The 16,167-nt window shown below is 36.2% G+C and overlaps 1 protein-coding gene and 1 long non-coding RNA gene across 3 annotated transcripts in view; one reads left to right on the top strand and one right to left on the bottom strand.

The window, feature by feature from the left end:
* RIMS4 (regulating synaptic membrane exocytosis 4) overlaps window positions 1-16,167 on the top strand; it is a 99,298-nt gene that overhangs the window by 18,286 nt on the left and 64,845 nt on the right. The window lies entirely within an intron of this gene.
* LOC148114523 (uncharacterized) overlaps window positions 1-16,167 on the bottom strand; it is a 48,327-nt gene that overhangs the window by 15,138 nt on the left and 17,022 nt on the right. The gene's annotated exons all lie outside the window — the stretch shown is intronic.

The raw sequence follows: 16,167 nt of genomic DNA, 5'->3' as shown, positions 1-16,167 counted from the left end.
ACAATTTTCACAAGAGTTGTAATGGCTGTTAAGCCAGTGTAATTTAAATGGTAAGGGAACACTTTTCAAGTAATTATGGTCAACTAGGATGTTTTATATGAATCTATCTATGTGTTCACTAGGAATTGAAAATGATTTGATGGCATAAAATCAGTGAGGATATTTTAACCGGCAAAACCTAGCATTCAAAATGTAGAAAATGCAAGTCTTCTATCTTGCTTTGGTTCATTGAACTATATTAAAACTAATCCAGGCAGCCTTACTCTCCCAAATTGCTTCTGGAATTAGGATCAATTATTACATTTGAAAGAGATTCTGCAGAAGACTGTTGTGATACACAGACATGAGCTGACTATAAGCTGACCTCAATTTATGACCATGATTGAGGCCAAAATTTATGTTGCTAGGTGACAAATTTGTTAAGTGAATTTTGCTTCTTTTTATGACTTTTCTTGTTCATTTATTAAATGAATCACTGCAGTTGTTAAAATTAGTAACCCGGTTGTTAAGTGAATCTGGTTTCCCCCTTGACTTTGCTTGTACTTTGCATAAGTGTGAAAATGGTCATAAGTCACTTTTTTCAGTGCCATTGTAACTTCAGTCACTCACCTGTAAGTTGAGAACTACCTATATTTTGAAGATTTCTCTGTTATTTCTTTCTTATTTGGAGTTGTGTCTTACACATTTCTTTATTTCTAAGATTTATATCCTTATGGTTCGTCTGGGAAGTCAAAATGATATATGTATCATTCCCTCCTTCTCTTTTCTCTTACTTGTGAGGTAGGTTGAACTGAGAGAGAATGACTGGCCCCAAATCACCCACTGAGCTTCCATAGCTAATGGTGAACTTGTCTGACCCCTGCAGTCACTAACCTGCACTGGCTCTCCTGGATTTTTATAGACAATTCTTCTTTTTTTATGGAGAATTCAAATACCCTTATTTTGCCAGCTCAATGTATTTCATTGTTAAGTTATGTTGTCCATTCTCTTTTTCATTTGCAAAAACTAAGTTTGCAAATGTTTTGGTGATATAAAATTCAGCTATAGTGTCATTTTGGGGGGTTTCAAAGCACTAAGGAAGCTTTTGAGAACTAAAGCATAATGATCTCTCTGCAATTTCTGGTAACCATACCTTTTATTCAGCAAATTATTGCAGAAGAGTCTTAACTGAAGTTTACAGTGTATTTCTATACCTACCTACCTTTCTGCATCTATACCTACCTACCTACAAACCACATCTAGGTTTGTAGGAAAATGATTCTACCACTGCTGTTACAGCTTCCTATATTATTTCAAAAGGAATACAACAAATAAGATGAAAATGACAAAAATTCACTGCCACTTCAAAGATATCTTTTACCTTAAACTGTCTACCGTGGACCTTTCATGTTTTTTAAGAGATCCCTAAGGGGATGTGCATAAGCGCACCAGCGTGCCTACTGTCCTTGTCCTACTGTTCCCATTTATATGTACTCATTTTATGTGTTTATGGCTATGTTTTGCTTATTTATTTCCTTTTATTTGTGCCAATTTTTTTTCATGTGTCCATGTCTATGCCTATACTGTTACTTGTTTCCTTGTACTTGTTGACAAACAAACAAACAAATAAATAATATCTAATTATAGAGATAAGAACAACATTGGATTTTGTCATTTTGCAAGCAGAAAACCAAATGGGAAATCTAACATTTTAAATTTAAAAACTTCCATTTGAATACAGGTAATAATGCCACTATTTTGTAGGCTTGTGATGTGGGTGATTCCTCTCATGGGAGAGAAAAGAGTGTTTACACTTAACACACCTGCTATATATTTACTAATCAAGCTTTTATGTTACCCAACTTTCAACAACTTTGGTGGATTACCATAAGTAAAAATAAGGAGAATATGGTAATAACCAGTTTAAAATAGTAGCAATAATCCCCCAGTAAGTCACTTCCTTGAAGTATAGAAACAAAACAATAAGGTTGCCTGCATTGAAGCCTGTTACAAGTTCACGCAGGTATTAAAAGATACCAATACTATCAAAGATAAGTACCAGCTCACTGTAAGAAACAAACCAACTGATATATGGCACAGCTGCAATTCTAATTGAAGATCATGCATGCAAAATCAACAAACAAGAAAAAAAGCCAAACAGTGCACTGCCAAAATGGAAATCAGATTGGAAAATAAGATCAGCATGCTAAACTCAAATGCAAGCAGGCTAGTACAAATGAAAGAAAAGAAGCTGACAAACAAGAAGACTCAAAACTATCTGATCTAGAAATAGAGATAAGGAAGATCAAGGAATCACTGGAAATAATAAAGCAACCAATAACAGCCATAGCAAAGTAAATCGGCAAATATGAAGCTCCACTACAGGAAAAATCTCCAACTTCAGTCAAAACAGATATATTTCTACCCTTCCATCAGAGACTGTAATGAATCAATCAACACCTGACAAAGAACAAACAGTGCAGTTCGGGACACAGCTGTGAGGCAACCCAAAGAAATGCAACCAGAATGCAGCTTGGATAAAGGAAGTGGAGAATGGAAAAAAGAAGCAGAAATTAAGCAACTTGTAATTATAGCAGAAATGGTAGGAAAAAAAGGCAAGGAAGATCAAGAATTGGTTGGCACCAACTGAAAATGAACTATATGGGCTGTGGCTGAAATATCTGACTGGTTTGCACTGACTCATTGCCAAGCACTTTAACTACATACTGCAAGGAGTTAAGATTGAAGATTGGTTAATATCTGGCAAAACGTTTCTGATAATGAGAAATCCAACAAAAGGGGCAGCACCAGCCAATTATACTCTAATTACCTGCTTAACAACTTTCAATTTGCTAACTGGTATGATAATCTATTGTTGACTGTTGACTGTTATTGCAGTCTTACAACATCTAGTTGAAAACATGCTCTTTCCATTTGAGCAAAAAGGAAAATGCTTAAACAGCAGAGGGAGAAAAGATCAACTCCTAATTGACCGAAAGAAACAGTAGACCACCTAGTTAGCTGCTGCAAGAAGATCGCGTGGTAGACTGATTACAAACTATGGCATGACAAAGTAGCAAGAACGGTGCATTGGAATATCTACAAGCAATTTGCCTGCAAGCAAGAACAGGCGGGACCACAAAATAGATAAAGTAATAGAAAAAGAAAAAGCTAAAAAAAATAGTCTTCAGAAGTCAGAAAAGCATCTGCCGGAAAACACCCCAAACCTAACCATTGTTGATAAAAAGACAAATAATTTTGGATAGTGGACATTGCAATACTGGAGACAGTAAAACAGAAGAGAAAGAACTGGAGAAACTGTCAAAAGGAAGCAAGTATTGTATCAATAATGTTAGGCTTCTTGGGTGCAATCCCAACATTCCTGGAGCACCACTTGAATGCCATTGGCATTGACAAAATCACCACCAATCAATTGCAAAAGGCAGTTTTACTTGGAGCAACTTGCATCCTGCGACAATACCTTTAACACCATCAAACAAGAATGTCTGCCTATATCAGGTCCTTGGGAAGGATTCAATAGGAGAATAAAAATGCCAAATCCAGTCTAAACATCTGGCTGACTGTGGGATGAACCATAATAATAGTAGTAGGTCCCACTTTAAAAGAGATGAGAAAGTGAACATGAGAAATGAAATGCTATCCTGTGTGGATACAATAGCACTGTTCATACAACATGTTCAACCCAGTTATAAATTTAACCTGTTATGCATTTGCACAATATATAGAAGCATAAACTAGTCAAATAACTCGAGTTTGCACTTCAGGGTAAGTCACAAAACATTAGGTTAAACCAGTCCAACTTCATATGCTGCAGATTTGCAACTAGATTTACAAGTGATCTGGTTAAGCATGATGCGTGAATACAGCTATTCGCTAGCATTAGACTTACCTAAACATATCTGAAAGATAAAACCTTTCAGAACATGCTACACTAGGCAGACAAACCAGTAGTGTCCCTAATAGATATTGGGTCTTGTAATCCTTTAGGAGATTCTTCATTTAAAAAGAATTTCTTGAGTATTTTAGAGCTGAAAGGTTTCAGAATGGTGGGGATCCAGTAGCCACACAGCTTGAATTGTCTGTCCATTGCTGAGGTAATTGTGGTGAGCTACTGAGACGTTTTGATCTGTGTGGTATTCAAGCTGCTTGCAATAAAACCGCCTGTGTCAAAATGCTGCACTGTATGAGGACATTTCCATGGCAACGTGCAGATCCCAAGGTACATCGCCTTGAACTTCAGAATCAGCACAGGCTTCTGTAGCCACCTATACAGTCTTCTCCCAGAAGATTGCTTGCAAACAGCATAAAAATCCTAAACTAGGTTCTAGCGCAGGTACGCTAGGGGGATTTATGAAACTTTGCCTGAGCAGGTGTAAATAAGGTCAGACAGACTGTATTCAGGCAATCATATCTCATAATGTGGTGGTATGTATGGTGGTACGGGAAGTCTGATACTGTTTACATCTGATCCTACATGATACGCTTTGCCTACCTAGTAGCCAACACATTGCACACAATTTTTGTCTGAATATTCTGCTGCCTCTTGTATTGCTAGAATTCGTACTGGGATGATTATAGTAATTTATTTATGTTGTAAAAGATTTGTAGACTAGCCTTTTAATGTTTTATAACATAAATGTGATAATGCCAAGCAGTCACATTTAAGTGTAATTATAATTTTTTTAAAATGAGGCAACAAATAACAAAACTGGGAGGAATATAAATAATGCAAATTGAGATGTATGTGGAAATATAGTTCCAGCTCCTTCCAGGACAAAAGTTTCAGTTAACTGAGTCACTGCTAGCATGGATGAATTACGTGCAGTGGGGACAGAACAAATTGCCTATGGAGATTCTCAGTCATTTGGGTCATGGTTGTTCCAAAGATGCTTTTTCAAAAGGCATCTGGACTTTGCTTTTCCTTGAAGTCATTTTGCTTCTCATCCAAGAAGCTTCTTCAGCTTCTCCAGCTATGAATACTCTCTTTTGTTGGCTTCAATTAACTTTCATGCATTGTTATGCGTCCCTCAAATGGCAACTAGCAGACTTGGAGATTAGCTTGTTTTTATGGTATGGTATTGGTAATGTAACCAACCCACCTCAAACTTCAGGATCTGTTCTGAGTTGATGTTTTTATAGGAAAAAAAGTTCCCCCTTGGTATATTTTACTTCCATATCTTCTTTGAGCCGAAATGAAAGAACCAGACATAACATAAATCTTTGATAAAGATGCTTAGGACGGTCTTCTTCATTTATTTAAAATGTAGTGAAATGAAACGAAACGAAATGAAATGCAAAAGTATGTTACAATTTCATGGCAAACTCAGTAAAGGAAGGTAACAGATAGAGAAGCAAAGGGGGTTTGTTGCCTTCTTCCCCTTTTAATTCTTTATTAAAAATTTAAAATGGAGAAGTAAAATATGGCTTTCCCACATTTCAATGGGCTGCTTGGGGTTTTGAAGCCAGTCATATCAACCCACCTACCAGTGGGTTGAGTGAAGCGGTAGTGGCGGTGGCTGGAGGCTCCGCCCACTCACCCGGACGCTTCTGTGCATGCACAGAAGCATCGCGTGCGGATGCATCCACGAGCAAACTGGTAGCGATAGGTTTTGAAACCTGCCCCTGAGTCATATATGGTAGCTCAACAGGGACTTGATTTCCCCCCCCCTATATATGTGATCAGCCAAAGCAGATAATAATAAGCCAAAATATGTGACTGATAGGTATTGCTAAGTTTGGTAATTAGAAGTTGAGGTAAACCTATTAATGGATGCTTAAATAGTTAATATTTCTAGCCTTTTTAATTTTTTAATTTTGATTTTCGCTTTCACTTGTAAATTTTAATCTCGTTATCCATTTTGCTTTTAATTGTGCTTTTAGTTTTACATTGTTTTATTATGTTGTTGTAAACCAGAGTCATTTAGGTAAAATGGGTGGCACAGAAATTTGATAACTAAATAAAGTGTGAAAGAACAGGATGCTTTTAAAAATTCAAACTTCTGATCTTTTATGTAGTTAAAATCACATAAAGGCAAGAATAGATATGAACTCTCTGGCCCAGATTCTTCCTTTGGTATCTTGTAATTTCCTTTTTGTTATTGTTGTTTTTTATGTTTTCTTTCTTTCTTTCTTTTTTGGTCCTTCATAGATATAGAAAGTTTGAAAGGGGCACCATGCTGCATTGGATATATAATGATATTCTCCATCATTTTGGCTGGGAAACTCTTTGGGAAACTGGCTCCTATGATAGCACACATTAACTGAAGTCCAGCTAAAATTTGACTTGTCCTTGAAAACATTCTCAAAGACGTAGATAGAGCTTGGAAATCCCACTAATTCTTATCAGTGTCTGATTATACTGAATAGTGCTATTTTGCATTTACCTTTTCTTTAATATTTAAAGAATCATTCCAATTTACTGGAATGCCCAAGTTATGTATTTATTTATTTATTTATTTATTTATTTATTTATTTATTTATTTATTTATTTATTTATTTATTTATTTATTTATTTATTTATTTATTTATTTATTAAATTTTTATGCCACCCTTCTCCCAAAGGACTCTGGGCGGTGTACAGCCAAAATAAAAACCAACAATATAAAAGTTAAAAACAATTTAAAATTATTAAATAGTTTGGCCAATCATCTAAAATAAAATAACCCATTCCAATAAAATTATTAGGCCAGCCCTGCTTGATGGAATAATAGCATTTTAAGGGCGCAGCGAAAGGTACAGAGGTCAGAAATCTGACGAATCTCCGGGGACAGCTCATTCCAAAGGGCAGGTGCCCCCACAGAGAAGGCTCTTCCCCTGGGGGTCGCCAGTCGACACTGTCTAATCGACGGCACCCTGAGGAGACCCTCTCTGTGGGAGCATACTGGTCGGTGGGAGACTATCGGAGGCAGAAGGCAGTCTCGTAAATAAGTAATGATGTATCGTCACCCAATATAGGAATTCTATGAAGTGCTCTATAAGGTTGGATCTTTGAGCAAAAAGACCCATTTTTTCTGAGTACTATACATTGATTGTTTTAAAGACTTCAGCAAGGAAAACAGATTTCCTACCTGAGCCAGGTATGACTATAGGGGAAAAAAAAACAGACCAGCAAAATTAGACAGTGAAATAGAGCAGATCTGATGGGATTTTGCATGTAGACTCTTTGTATAAACTTTGGACTCAGATTATTCTGGGTATTAAATTGTATGCAGTGTATGCATGTAACTCATATTACATATTTCCTTTTTTAGACATGGTCCCTATACCAGCTTTGGATGAGGGTGAGGGTCTGTGAGTGTGACTCTGTTTTCCTTTCATATAATGGCTAACCACAGGAGTGGGAAACCTAAACAGAGCTTCAGTCTTTTAAAATTTATTTTAATGTTTGTTACAAAACGCAGATTCTTGTCTTTCCTTCCTTACTTTAAGAAAAGATTTGTTTTTAGTTGACCGTCTGCTCTGAAATATCCTGTTTCTCTTTCTCTTCTTTCTACATTTCTTAAAAATGTCAAGTTTACCATTGCTTAGATCTGCTGTTCTGCTGCCCATGTTGTTTTGCAAAAAATTAGTGTTAATTCAGTATGCAAGTTGACAGGTCACTGACTTTGCAGCTGAATATCAAGTATTCCTTGACACCGCTGACATTTTTCCTTCTACAAGGCATTTCAGCCTTTTTATAGTGTCTGCTTTCTTCTATCTTTTGTCTACGAAAGATGGTTTTGTTATGTCTTAATGTTTCTGGCGTTGCTACAAATATGTGAAAAAAATCCTGCATTTTGGCATACGGCCTGATTCCTCCAGGAGTTTTCAATTTCTATCCATGCTACACCAACATTTTATGGTATTTGGTTTTTTAAAAAAATATTATAGTACTGTAATACATTTTCCTCAGGGATACAGTTATTAAACTGTCTATTATGAAGGACCTTTGCCTGTATTGGCAATTGTTTATCCTATTTATAAAAAAAAATATGTTCTTTACATCTGTTACATTCGTCAGTATATAATTGCTATTTCATGTGCATCAGTTATGTTTTTAACTTGATCTTATTTTTTTTTCTTTTTTCCCAAAACATAAGGCTTCAGTACTCGGCACAATTAGTTGGAAGAACATCCTACTTAACTCATATTTTACTTCTACCAAAAATACTGAAATGCCTACGCATCAGTTTCATCAGAAACAAAATAGTCTCTAACAGCATAATTCTGTATACATCTACTTAGAAATAAATCACAGACTGGTATTTCAGGCTTAATCTTTACAGACTTGTACAGTATCCTGTTACATGGGCTTATATTCTTTTAATTCAATGGCTCCTCTTCTAAGTAGAGAATTCTAGGATAACTTCTGATTAAAGTATTGTTGAGACCAAGCATAATCTGGTAGAATTTCCTTTTTAAAAAAAAGGAAAATAATTATTAAATATTTCCGTGCCATCAGACAATGTAAGAGTACTAATACGTGAAGCAGAAAGTTTTCATTGAAATGTTGTGCATCAGAAAAGAGAGACAGTATGATCCAGTAGCTAAGGGAACAGACTAGTCCTGCCTTGGGCATGAAAACTGGCTGGATAACTTTGGGTCAGTCACTCTCTCTCTCAGCCCATGACATCAGGATCATACAATAAGCCTGTAGGTCAATTTCTGTTGCAACTGAAAAAAAAGTGGTTGTTTCTTATTATACACGGAGAATTCATTCTGCCTATGTATAACATTTTTTCAAGAAAAAAGTAACCATGTAGAATTAACATATTATTCAGTAAATCTTTATTTTCTCCTTCTTACTGTTGATTTGATGTATCTAAATCCTACACCATGGTTTATAAGACACAATAACTGGGTTTATACAATACACTGTCAAAACTAAGCACACTACATTGTTACAAAATTCTCAGTTTATTGTTCATTCAGTTTTACTTTCAGACATCCCTCAGAGGCACATATGCATTGCATCTCCCTTGCATTCTACCCACTCCAGGGCTAGATAGGTGCAGTTGAGGCTTTGTGACGCAGTGTTGGTTGGGCTGATTTATTAGTGGATTTGCTCACACATATCCAATGAAATGCCCAAGGTATACCCATAGGATCTCTGTTAGCCTACAAAAGCTTTATTGAATATATTTAGTCACACATTCTCATGCAAATTGGCCAAGGGAAAGTTGATATGCCAATATCCAAAGATTCCATGCACAAATTGTGAAGTCTCTTAAAATGAGGTCCCTTACAGCAGAATTTTAAATCCCTATTTAAAAAAAGATCTAACAGCATTTCTGTAATGGTAAATAGAAATGACCTTGGGAGGCAGGAACAGGAGCTGAAGATCCAGACAACTGTCAGATAAGAGGCAGATGAGTCCACAGAAAAGATGGGGGCATTGCAAATGTCTCAGAAGGGACCCTCCCTAATTTCTTGGCTTGTGTGTTTCTTGGACTTCAGATGTACAAAGTTCTGTTAATGTAACCTTACAATAAAGTTAAAGCCTGTACTTCTGGGTGTGCTTCTTATCTGGACCATCTCACAAGGCTGACAATTTGTCACACATTTCTTTCTAGATCACCTTTTGTTGACTGATTATGTAGTCTGCAGCATGGTTTATTTCCTTGTTGTATGCTGCATGGTAGGGTTTTTTTTTATTTTTTTGCTGGCTATTTTGAATTAAGGAATTCTTAGCAAATTGTTATTTGCTAAAATATTCTGATTAAGCATTCCATTTCTTTGTTCTGCTTGACTCTCAAATGTGGTTCACTGACCTAGGAAATTTAAATGTCATTCCTGCTGACGTTATTGAAAATGTTATCTCTGAGGGTTTGTTTGTTTTTTTACTTCTGGTATTCAGCATATGGGCAAAGATGTAACTGCATGTACCTTGTGTAAGCATTTTTTTATTGAGTTATAGAATATTATAAAATACAAAAGTAAATAGAAGAGCAGTGAGGGAGGAGGGGGGAGAGAAGTGAGGAAAGATAGAGAAAAAGAAAAAAGAAAAAAGCATTGACTTCCAACTCTCTCTGTTACAGTAAAATAAGGCATTAACATCAAATCACAACTTTTTGCTTTTCCATAATAGTACCATATTTCCCCGAAAATAAGACCCTGTCTTATATTTTTCTGAATCCTGAAATAAGCACTTGGCCTTATTTTTGGGCAGGTCTTATTATTTTGGGGTGCATGGAGGAAACCAGAGGAAATGGGGACCGGCTGCGCATGCGTTTAAATATTTTCGGGGAGAGCTTATTTTGGGGGGGGGCTTATTTTAGTGCATGCGCTCAAAAGCCTGATTGGGCTTATTATCTGGGGATGTCTTATTTTAGGGGAAACAGGGTATAAACAAGCCATTTCTATAAAGATCTATCAGTCTAATCTGTAAAACCCAAAGTCAGAGTTTCATTCTTTTCCACATCGAGCACAAAGTTCAAAAGCGGTTTCCATGTGGAAGCAAAAATACTTATGTTCATTTCTTTAATCAATGTAGTCAGTTTTGCCATTTCAGCCAACTCCATCAACTTCTGCAACTATTCGTCCATGGTAGGAATCAAAGTGTCCTTCTATTTTTATGTGTACAATAGTCTTGCTGCTGTCAACATATATAGTAACAAACTTCCATTTTTTTTCTCCAGTTCTTTTTCCATTAGGCCCAAAAAGAAAAATTCTGGTTTCATTTTTATCTCCATTTTCAAAATTTTCTGTATTGAAATATGAATCATACTCCAAATTTTTTTTGCTTTATCACATGTCCACCATAGATGATTAAAAAGTCCCTTCTTTGCTTTTACACTTCATTTAACATTCATTTGACATACCTTTATACATCTTAAACAAATTATCTGGTGTTAAATATCAACAATACATCATTTTATAGAAATTTTCTTTTAGATCATAATTTAATGTAAATTTTAAACCCTTCATCCACATATTTTCCCATTGTTCAAGCATCACATTATATCCAAAATTCCTTGCCCACTGAATCATACAACGTTCATTTTCCAAATTCAATTTCAATAACATTTTATAGATCTTAGCAATAATACGTTCATCGTTGCCACTCAATAAAATTTCCTATTCATTTTTAACAAAGTCAAATCCATAACAATTGTTATCCAGTTTAAACCTTTCTTTCAGTTGCTGATAAGTAAACCAATGGCAAACGTAACCTTCTGATTCAAGTTCTTCCCTCTGCTTTAATATTGGGTCACCAGAATTAAAAGATAAAATTTTCCCATATGTCAGCCAGTCTGGCTTTGCCACCATTTCTTTTCTAAAACAAAAAAAGCTTCCTGTGGTGACACCCAAAGGGGCAGCTTCATAGAGAGCCTTGTTGTAACTGCATGTAACATTACTATACTATTTTATCCAGATCGTGCTTTTTAATAAAATGGTAAGACATGGACATCTTGTATTATGTGTTTACTGTCTACTGATTTTTCTATATCATAGGGTCACTGCTGATATTTTTCACAATCATCAGCAGGGAATATATGGGCTGTAGGATTATACAGTAAAAAAAGGAGCACTGGGGGAGAATTGGTGAGTTAAAAATGTCCATTTTATTCCCTACATTATTTTAATAAATTTCAGAAAATTCATTGATAACGATAAGTCCTTCTTCTGCTCTCACATGGCAGTCTTGCCTGTTGTAGTTTAGTAGCAAACACACCAAATAGCTAGTTAACTGATTAGCAAATTAAAATCTCTCTATCACTCCTGGCAAACCTCAGTTCCTATGGAGTCCAAACCATACAGAAATTATTCTGCAATGCTGATATCAGGAGTGAAATCCAGCAGGTTCTGACAGGTTATGGAGAACCAATAGCGGAAATTTTGAGTAGTTTGGAGAACCAGTAGCAAAAATTTTGAGTAGTTCAGAGAACCGGCAAATGCCACCTCTGGCTGGCCCCAGAGTGGGGTAGGAATGGAGATTTTTCAATATCCTTCCCCCAGGAATGGGGATGGAATGGGGATTTTGCAGTATCCTTCCCCTGGAGTGGGGTGGGAATGTAGATTTTGCTGTATCCTTACCCTGGAGTGGGGTGGGAATGGCGATTTTGCAGTATCCTTCCCCTACCACACCCACCAAGCCATGCCCACCAAGCCACGCCCACAGAACCGGTGGTAAAAAAAATTTGGACTTCACCACTGGCTCATATCCATTTAATCCAAAGGGTCACATTTAAAGGTTATCTCAGTTAGTTTATTTGTTGTTGTGTGATAATATTTTCAACAATATTCTAGTGGCTGCTTGTGGATAGAGCCATTACATAGATTAGCCTCTGGATTTAGCTGCATCTGTTTCTTATAAAGTGGCAATTCATTTTTTCCTCTAGTTTTTGGATTGATACCCAAATGATGGTGACATAGTGACTTCACAAAGTAGGTTAGTAATAGCACTTTTTATTACATTCATACATATATTCATGTTTTGAAAAGCTTCAAATGATATTTAAAACTAGTATTAGAGGGGTATGGTTGGATAGAGGGAAAACGGAGTAGCCTTGAGGGACTGGAGGAAGAGCCACTGCCAAAGAAATGGTCAGATAAAAGAAACATAAGTCTAGGGCAGGAAAGTAACATAGAAACATCTGAGATTCTGCTTCAGACAGAGAAAAATGGAAGGGAGCAGGGAGATGCATTCAAACTTGCAAGATTTTGAACTTAACAGTAAAAATAGTATTGGTCTACATGACTCTGATTTCTACTTGAAAGGCTGATATGTTTACTATTGTTGTTGTTGGTTGCATAGCCACCAGATGTTTAGATTGGAACTGACATTTTTAATCCACTTATTGAGCTCTTACCAAGGACCTGGAATAGGCAGATATTGTTACTTAATAATATTAAAGGTATCATCACAGGATGTAAGCTGTTCCAAGTACAGCTGCCTTTTGCAATTGACTGATGGTGCTCAAATAGTGTTGCAGATATTTTAGGATTGCACTCAAGGCACCTATTACTATTGGCACTGTCCTTGCTTTCTTTTGCTACAGTTATTCTACTCATATTTGCAGGTCTTTATATTTTGTGATTTTTTTATCCCGTTCTTTTTTCTTCTATTCTCCTGTTTCCAGGTATTGCAATGATTTTTTGATCTTTCTTATCTACAATTATTAAATCTGAAGCATTATGTGGCAGATGCTTTTCTGTTTGAATTCTAATTTCCCAAAACACTTCAATTTCTTAATTTTCTATTATTTGTTTATTTTGTGTTCCCACCAATTGTTGCTTGCAGGCAAATGGTATCTCGCAAATCTTCCAATGCACTATGGTTGCTACTTTGTCATGCTGTGGCTTGTAATCAGTCTGTGCAATCTTTTTGCAGTGATCCACTGTTTCTTCAGCTTCTTTGCAAAGGCTATACTTGCTCTCTTTTGTTGTCTTCTCAATTCTGGCTTTGTATGCATTTGTTCTTAAGGCTTGGTTTTGTGCAGCCAGATTTAATCTCCCGTCTCTTCAACTTTCCTGCTCTTAACTATTACCAGATCTTATTGTTACCTGTTTTGCCTGGTAGCTTTCTTTCTTTCTTTTTTAATATTCTGGCCATGTAATACTTTGCCTTGCCATGTCTCTTTTCCATTCTTAATTTGGTCTTTCGTATAGGGCAGTTTGATCTCCTTGCTATTCAGTAAGCCTTCACAGTGTACTAGCTTCAGTGCATCTTCTTCACTGTCTTTCAGATAGTCTTCTGATGTCCTTTTTTTCCTCTTCAATTGTTTAATGTACTTGCAAAATTCCATGCCCACCTATGCCCCATACAGTCTGTCAACGTTGCTACATAAATGAAGGACATGATTCATTGTCATTATTTTTCTGCCCTTTTTCTGACTAGGGCTTCTAGTTCTAGTTGAATCCAGTCCACTATTCTAGCTGTATTTAAATGACTGGATTAAATGACTCTTGATGTTGTTTTTGTAAGCATCTTGATTCCTTTAGTTTTTACTGTTTTCCCCCTGTTGGTGGTAATGGTGGCACATTTCTCCAATCAAAACGGCTTTTAAATATTTTGGCTGTATACAGTATTTGGACAGTGTTTTGCAGTAATTCCAATTCAGAACATGCTTTTTCATATGGCTTCCAATCATCCGTGTAAAAGAGGTGGGACAGCTGGATAGACATTTTGGATGTTTGTTAGTCATGGCCTGTCTTGTTCAGTATTGTTGATAGATGAATCAATGCAATGGCAAACATTAGTGGTGATAGTGAGTCTTCTTGAAAGATTTATCTCTTGATTTTAAACTCTCTCAGTCTATCACCATTGACCAGCAATTGTGTCTTCCATAGTGCCATTGATGTTTGTGCATTTTTTGATGTTTCTACTGATTCCTGTTATTTCTAGATACTTGATTATCCAGTGAATCATCTTGTCAATTAGCAGTTGGTTGGTTGTCTCTCTACTATTTGGGTGATTTCCTTTTCTGCTCAGATGAAAACAGTTTATTTTCAACTATATGCTGTTGGACTGCATCAGTTACCACACCAGTTAGCAAGTTGTTAGTAAACAGCTAATTAGCCTATGATTGCCTGATGCTGCCCTTTTTGCTGAATTTTTCATTATCAGTTAGGTTTTGCCAGATGTTCTCCTGTGCTATGTTCTGCTATTTCTAATTCTGGATATTCTTCTTTCTAGAAGAATGGAACTGATGCATTTTTTCAGGTATCTTCTTCTCACTAGACTTGGTTTGTAATACCAAATCATTATTTCTTTGCTTTCAGACTTTTCATTTTTGCAAAGTAAACAATTTTTTTTCCAGTAGTCCTGTAGCTGTTGGTCTTGGTTGCTCAGCTAACAGTCCTGAATCCTGTATCCACTTGTCACTAGATGTCCAGGAACTCCAATGCCTAGTACAGTCCTTGTTGATCTGGGCAATGGCTGATCTTGTGTAGGTTTCTACAAATTACATCTCACAATATTGTTTATGAGAAAGATACTCTTCATCTGGCTCCTCTGATGAGATTTGTCCAGTATGGTTGAATTTCTGGCAAAGCTCTCAAAACATGCAAGTCCCACAACTGCATCAAAGTAATGCCTCACTAGAGGACTGTTACTGTTTTCATCTAAGAAAGCAAAGCTGAAGAAAGCAGAAGCTGCAGTATTTTGCTCCAAATTTAGATTTCTCTTCTATCATTTTATGGCATCTTCAAAATATCAGTATCTATAAGACTTAGCCAAATTTCAGCAGTATTCTGTACTTTTAGAGGAATTATATGGTGTACACAAGCAACTCTGAATATTCTGATTGCCAGAGCATGTCGTTTTCCCCTTAAGAGGTAATGGAAGATCTTCCATGTACTCATCTGTGGAAACTTATCAGGGTCAATGTTAAAAAAACATTGTAAGTAGAACTCCATGTTTGCATAAATCCTAACTCACTGGTTCCTGTTTTTACTATTCATTTCCTATAACATAAACTAGCCTTCTGATCTGGAATTCAGAGCACATGACTAAAAACAATCAGTGATGGAAAGCTATCTCTTCTTGTCTCTTCTTCTCTTCTTGATTGATTATGACAAACTGTAGAGAATTGGTTAGTGAGAGCAAACATCCTGCCAGTGAAACTCCTCCTGTTATATTACTTTTAAAGGTTTTGAAATATTTTGAGGGCATTTTCACAGTACTTTTCTATGTAGAGCAATGTTTTCAACTTTGCCAACTTCAAGATGCATGGACTTCAACTCCCATAATTCCTCAACCAGCAAAGATTGAAGTTGCCAAGGTTGAGAAACACTAAGGTAGAATGTCTATAACCAAGAATTTAGAAAATGGACTACAATTATGGGGGAAATATAAGAACTGAAAAGTATTATTACTGAAAAATATTTTGGTAAATTATAGAGTTGAAAGCAGCCAGATCTGGATTTAATCCCCTTTTCAGTGCAGGAATTCCAATTAAGGTTACTTCAACAAATCTGTGCACACTATATCTCTTTGCAAACAATCCCAGAGCAGTTTGTAATATTTCAGAATAAAATCTATTAAATCACAAGTATTATAAGGAGCTAACAACTGTGGAAATCCAACATAAAAATGTAGTTTTTAAGATGAGTGAAACAAAAGGCAACCAGCCAGGAAAACTGTACAATCTGTTTCATTGTTACACTCATTCTCCATCAAGTATGTAGTGCCAGAAGAAGATTCTGGATGATGGACTACCTGTGCCAGGAGGTTTGTGTAATGGA

This window comes from Pantherophis guttatus, chromosome 3 (genome assembly GCF_059756535.1).
Source record: "Pantherophis guttatus breed Tessera chromosome 3, ASM5975653v1, whole genome shotgun sequence".
Taxonomy (NCBI): Eukaryota; Metazoa; Chordata; class Lepidosauria; order Squamata; family Colubridae; genus Pantherophis; species Pantherophis guttatus.
The sequence above is the reverse complement of the archived record's forward strand: the minus strand, read 5'-3'. Positions and strand labels throughout refer to the sequence as shown.